General features: G+C 52.0%; 1 long non-coding RNA gene across 5 annotated transcripts; it reads right to left on the minus strand.

The window, feature by feature from the left end:
• Positions 1-489: 489 nt before the first annotated feature.
• On the minus strand, positions 490-6296 carry LOC118970321 (uncharacterized). 5 transcript variants are annotated; one of them, XR_012121461.1, is made up of 6 exons: positions 6053-6296; positions 5815-5980; positions 3869-4040; positions 3320-3623; positions 2694-2821; positions 490-2047 (listed from the first exon to the last, which is right to left on the minus strand). It is a non-coding gene; the product is annotated as an uncharacterized lncRNA (long non-coding RNA). The 5 variants fall into 5 exon arrangements; XR_012121462.1 differs by adding an exon at positions 4620-4701 and having other exon boundaries at positions 2694-3623; XR_012121464.1 differs by lacking the exon at positions 5815-5980 and adding an exon at positions 4620-4701 and having other exon boundaries at positions 2694-3623.
• Positions 6297-6496: the final 200 nt, after the last annotated feature.

Consider the following 6496-nt stretch of genomic DNA (forward strand, 5'->3'; position numbering starts at 1 on the left):
AGTTTGAAGAAGTCTATTCTTTTCCTGGCCAGGGCTGGGTGTCAAGACTCTCTTTCCCCTTTGGAAAGAATCTCCAGAAGAGTGTCTGAAGTTTCCCAAAGGTGAGGCACCCAGTAGCAAGCCGGTGTCCCAACTTTGTCTGGTTTGCTGTGTTGTGCCAGCGGCTAGGGACTCAGATTAGTCATAAACGAGTGGTAAGCAGTGCGCCAGCCGCCCAGCCGGTGCCTGGCGAAGTCTGGGAAAAACCTTCTCTAATGTGTGTTAAATATTTAGTATGAGAGAGTGGCCCTGGGTGAATATTTCATGTCTGTCTTTATTGTCAATCAATGTGCAGAAAGCTACATCCACTGTGGATTTTTAAATCTCAGACCCCAAAGATAAAGATTGGAATGAGAGCCATGTATCCTCTCTGGCAGGGGGTCCTTCGGATTGGGAGCTCAGCCTTTGTTGGTTTGGGAGCTGAAAAGAAGCCTAGTGTCAGGGTCCAGGAAGGATATAGAGGGGGCACTGGGTTTGGGGCTCCTATCCTTGAATGATTTGTGAGGTTGTGAGGTGGGTAGTAGAGCCAGGTATGGATCTCCAGGACAGACCAGCAGGGCAGTGGAAGGGAACTGAGGAAGCTGGGTGGGCAGTGCGAGGCCAGGGGCCACTCCCTAATGGAAACCCCCAGCCTCATTGCCAGAGGCTGCAGCCAGGCCTCAGGTGCCTCTTTCTTGTCCCTCAGCCCTGCCTTGCCCTGCCTATTCCATGTCTGCCAGTCTCCCAGATGGCTGTGGCCTAAGGGGTCGACTCAGTGGTTCTGCCCTCCCTTGCCTCCCACTCCCCTGGGCACCACAGGACACATAGGGCAGCTGAAAATCACTTTATTGAAAGATTCTGAAGTGAGTCCAAGGGGCCAGAGCAACAGCCACAAGCAGAGAGTAACCCTGGATCCAAGGAGGAGCCACCGGGGTACAATTTGTTCAGGTAGGAGGGGAGAAACTGAAGCCCAAGGTCTCAGCTCATTGTGCTCTTGGAGAAAGCCAGAGATGGCCCAAATTCTCTTTTCACCCCTGACTTTGTTAAAATTGGTTTTCACTTTTAAAATATTTGGATTTGATTTTCCTGGCAGAAATTGGTGAGCTACCCAAGGACCCAAAAATAAATGGGGAAGACACAAAAAAAAATTGTACCTTTTCCCCAAATCCATTCCTTTTGCCTCCTGCCTCCCAAAATTTGCTAAGCCTTTTACAGCAACACGTGGCATGGAGCTGCCTCAGCCATGGGACCCGTTCCTGGGGTGACTCTGGAATGCCCAGAATTAGGCCTCCATCACCTCTCTACCCACTCATTGCTGGGCCATGCTTCCCAAACCCTTCTTTTGGCCTGGCCAGATCTTAACTGAGGGCAAAGAAGAACTAGATTAGGACTTTGCTACAGTGTAGGACTTCTCTGTAGGTAAGGGGCTGCAAGAAGAAAAGTCTGCTACTTTTCCCCCTTCCGCTACTCCTTTTTATAGGGTGAGCTGGGGCCAAGGTTTTTAATTATAATGATGGGGAATTATGGACTGTGGCTTTTATCGGGTTCATGCTGACCTCATTAAACTTGAGTTTATTGGAGGCAAAATGCTCCCCAAACAGTGATAGGAATGGGCAAAAGGGAGATAAGAGGTACCCTTACCCTTGCAGAGGTGTGGATGAGGGCTCAGAGTCTCAGCTCCAGCTTTCCCCGACTTCCCCCAGGGCCCTGTTTCTTTCCCCATCCTGGCCTCTAGGGTGATGTGGGGCCCAAGCCCCCAAGGCGAATTCTGCACTGCCAGGGCCGACAGTGGGGGGGAGGGGGGTGCGCTTCCTGTGAGGAGCCAGCTGTGGGCCTAAGCACTTGAATTTGACCACCAAAGTTTATTCCAGGGCCACCATAAAAGTAAGCCAGGCGGCTGCAAGGAGCTGCTGGCAGCTTTATTTCCTTGAAACAAAAAGAGAAGGCAAGAAAGAATGTCAAAGGAGTTGATGTCCAGGAAACTCTAAGGTCTCCCAGCAGAGGCTTCTGAGACTTAATATTCTTCCTCCTAAAAAGTAAGACATGAAGTTCAAATTTTTTCCTAGTTTTGGTCTGACTTTTAATATTCAACTACTCTTTAAAAATCTCAGCAATTAGAAGTTGCTGCTGGGGTCAAGGAGAGAAGGCCTTGGCCACTGAGGTCAGCAAGACACTGGCAAAAATGCCCATGGTTTGAGCAACCAGCCTCCCTGCCCAGCCCTAGGTCCAAGCCACTCAGAAGCACAGACTGAGTTGCTTACCCAAGCCTGCACTCCAGGATATCAGAGCCTCCCTCAACAGGAAAACCATCTGTAGCTCCGAATTCATTCCCAATAGCTCTGCCAAGCCCTCTTCCCTGGAGTGGCGGCATCTTTTTCCCCTCACCTTATGGCTGCCTGTGACTCCTCCACTCTCCTGGAGTCCTAGGTTTCACCTGAAATCCTCCAAGGCAGAGCTATCCTGCCCACCCAAGGCGGCTCTCGGTGGCCTCAGTCAGTACCGCCTGTCTGGCCATTAGCAGGCAGCTGCGCTCTGCACAGCTACCTTGGTACTCTGGCCAGGGACACAACAGACTCCAGTGGCCTTCCCTTCTCCACACGGACACCAGAGGTGGCTTCAGAAGGGGGCAGTATCTCTCAAATTCCAATCTGAGAAACCTAGTGCAGCACCCCCACCTTTGCCACAGAGCGGGGCTGCCTTGCAGTTTGTCCACCTCCTACAGCTGTTTTGGGCTCTAGAGAGCAGATTGTGGTTGGAAAAGGAGCTCACCCAACACCCACAGACCATGAACTGGAAGGAAAACCTAGGGAGAAGAAAGGCGGTTGTCAGAGCTCAGGTGGGCTTGGACTGTAAGATCAGTCCCAAGTGGAGTCAATAAGAAGATAAGCAATAAATGAGTGGATACCCTCAGCTGTTCCAAGGCTGGGCGGACAAGAATGAACCCTCATTAGAAATCATCTTGCACCTTTTTGTGCATTTCTCTCCCTTCTAGAAATACTTTGCATTTATTAATACCTTTAGTGTGCTTGGATTTTCAAGTCAGCAGTTTATCCTGTGCCCAGGACACCTCCCACTCCCCAGCCATGGCCATCGCCCCAAGCCCAAGGCCCCGAGTCAAGCCACCTAAATGGACACTACTCTCAGGCCCCTGAACAGGACGGGGGAAGGAGGGCAGCTCCTCTACCCCTGCAGCCCCACCCATCTAACTGGGCAGCGGGATTGTCCCAGGAGAATAGCAATGTGACCCCATTTCTCCCCATAAAAGCCCCATTTTACGAGCCAGTTTCACTGGGCCCCTCACCAAATGCTCTAAAATGAAGGAAATGTCTTAAAAGCAGTCTGGAGATGGAGTCACTACCATTGGACCTTGGTTTCCAAACCTAGTTGCAGCAGCACAGAAAATGTCTTTTCGGGGCAGGATTACCACTGCTTGGGCCGCCCGGATCTCCAGCCTCACTGCCCAGCTAAGGCCTGGTTGGCCCGAGCCGCCATTCCCAGCTTTAGCGCCTACTTAGGCTTGGACCCAGTCCTCGCAGATCAAAGTGAGCTGGCGGCATTTTTATGAGATCAACTTCAGTGGCTCTTTACTTGTAATCAGACGACGCCTGAGTCAAAAATGCAAAAGGGAACAGCCCATCAATCCAAAAAGGATAAGGAAAGGGAGAGAGAGAAAGGGAGGCAGGCATGGGATGAAAAAATTCAGGTGACAATAGCAAGAAGATTCTGGCCACCAACAAAAAGACCCTTTGCCTACAGCAAGAATGGTTTGTGGGTCTGTCCCAGCCTCCAAGCCCTGCTATCTGCCGGCACATTTTGCCCCAACTTTCGGAGACCAGGAAGCCTGACTCGCCTGTGTTTTGAAGCTTGATCCCAAAGCTTCCACAGTGTGGACACGCCATGTGGGGTGAGTGTGGCCAGCTGCACTCTCTTGCCTCAGTAGGGAAGTCGCCTTCTGCTCACAATTTAAAAGTCTCTCCCATTTTGCTGCTATCCTCTCCAAGGTCTCCGTGGTCCTCTTGTCACTATAGGCAGAAGTTGACTTACAGGAAGATTGGCCAGAGATTTATTGCCTGGCCCCAAACTTGGAGAGCCTCGTTGTCATAAACAGCCATCTATTGTCTAGACTTTAATCTCCGGGTATGGATTGTACATTATTGAGGCTCAAGAGACACGGGCCTGGCTCTGCAAATTGTGTGTGTGGCTGAGAGCTTGGCCCCTGCTGCAGAGGGTTTCTGTGGGAAGGTGTAGGAGAGCATACAAATTTGTGAGTGCTCTTGGAGCTAGGAAGGTACACCTGAGTGTCCAGGGGTAGAGATCTAAGGTGGACAAGGTCTCTGTGTCTGGGAACACTCCAGTGCATGTACTTGTGTGTTGGGTGAGAATTTGTCACGGTGTGCTTTGTTTCTGGGGCATTTTAAGTGTTCCTGTCTGGGCTTTTGCAGGTTTTATTAACCTGCATCCGCTCAGCCTATTTATGTCCTTTCAAAACAGATTGTCTGGGGTTTTTCAATATTGGGCCCATTGTGTGTGTTTGGCTTCTCTGAGGAAATGGATTTGGGGATAGAGCTCCCTCAGATTCCTCCACCCACCCTAAATCACACCTCAGTTTCTGCCTTCACCAGAATGTCTGGCCCTGCTCCACTCCCCGCAAGTCCTTAAATCTCCCAAGCGGCTACCAAGTTTCTGTCACAGACACAAAACACATTTTTGCAGGATGAAGTCTGGTTATCTCTGTCTTTCCCACAGCAGAGGGAAACATCCCAGTTCATAGGCTCATAAACTCTCTCACTTCCTGGGGCTCCCTTCCCAGGGCTGAGGGGCACACCAGAAAAGGCCCCCCAGTCCATTTTGACCTTTTCAAATACTCTCCATAGAACTCTAGATAACGCCAAAGAGGGCCTACCGCTCCCTCTCTGGGGCTTCCTGGCAGTAAATGTCCTCACCCTGGCCACCCTCCACCCCCCACCAAACCCCTTGAGCCCAAGCAGTAGGATGTTTGCCCAGATTAAACATCTGTGGGAGAGACACTTATCACCTTAGATCTCAGGGGTAGACACTGTTTTTCAAAGCCAGGATCCTTTAACCCAAGCAGAAAAAATCAAATCCTCCCCCTTTGTTTTTCATTATCAGAACACAGGGTGGGAGGGCTCCAAGCACTGAGTCAGCCTGGGAGCTCCACCGACCACCCCCACTGCTCCTGGCCGCTCCCACAAGGATCCCAGACCCCACTTCAAGTCCCTAATAGTCTTTTGGCATCCTCAGCCAGGTAGGTTAAGTGGGAGGGGACTGGTCCCAGAAGGCAGTTTTCCAGTTGAGAACGGTGGAGGGGATAACAATTAAGGGTTTGTGGAGCATCGGATTTAACCAGAGCCCCATCATTGCTTTCTGAGCAGCCCTCCCTCTCTTCCCTTGCCATTAGAATTCCCATTTAAAAAGCAGTGATGAGGCCTAAAAAGGGCTCTGTGGGCGCAGAGCAGGGGGAAACAAGCTGTCAGGTCCGGGGAAAAGGAGGTGAGCCCTTCACAGACACCCCCACGCCATATCCATTCTCTCCTCCACCCCACCCGCCGCCCCCTACTCCCACCACGGCTGCCCTGGGGAAAGGATCAAGGATTCCACTCTAGGTTGCTTTCTCCCGGCGCCTCTGGCCGGTCTCTGGCCGCCGCTCCGGAACACGCTAGCTTCTGGGGGCCGGGTGCGGCACCGCCTTACTCTGTCTCTCCCTGTCTCCTTCCACCCCTGCCTCTCCCTCTTCTCTCGGTTCAACAAATATCGAATACACTCGTTTCTCCGCACCTCAGGTCTAGGCAGGGCCGGCCGGCGCCGGGGATCGCCGCCGCAGGCCGGGTCCTTGCGCGGCGCGCTTTGCTCCCAGCCCCTCCGGCCACAGCCTCCTTTGCTAGCTGCCGGGTGAAATCGCTTCTCTCCCTCTTTCCTGCTTCTGCTCTTTCCGCCCCTGGACCTGAGAAATAAATAAATCCAAGCCTCCTACCTCATCAGCCCTCCCCATGCGTGCTGCCTCACTTCTCCTTACCGAGTGTACCGCCTTGTTTTCGGAAGGAAATCTTAATAGTCAGATATTTAAGCTGTAAATGAACTTTTCTTTGTGACGGCTAATTTTCTGTCCAGTTCTTATGTCCTGCTCCGCTTCGTGGTGGAATGGGACGGATTTAGAAGTCTGCAGTAGGGGAGGGGGGTGGAGAGACTGTAACCAGAGTTACAGACAGTGGCGAGAGATACGCAAGACCGAGAGATACGGAGAGAAAAAGAGGCGTTGGGTTGAGGAGAGGAGGGAGGGAGGAGAGAGAGAGGGAGGGAGGGAGGGGGGCCCAGCTGGCGGGAGCGGAGCCAGAGAGAGAAAAGGAGAGAAAAGTTTCCCGGAGTCTTCATTAGTTGACTTCCCTGTCCGCTGCTTCCCCCAGTCGGCTGAGCTCACCCCCAATAAAGGAAGGAAGGCGGTCTTTATTTTTATTTAAGG

This window comes from Manis javanica, chromosome 10, assembly GCF_040802235.1.
Source record: "Manis javanica isolate MJ-LG chromosome 10, MJ_LKY, whole genome shotgun sequence".
In the NCBI taxonomy this organism is placed as follows: domain Eukaryota; kingdom Metazoa; phylum Chordata; class Mammalia; order Pholidota; family Manidae; genus Manis; species Manis javanica.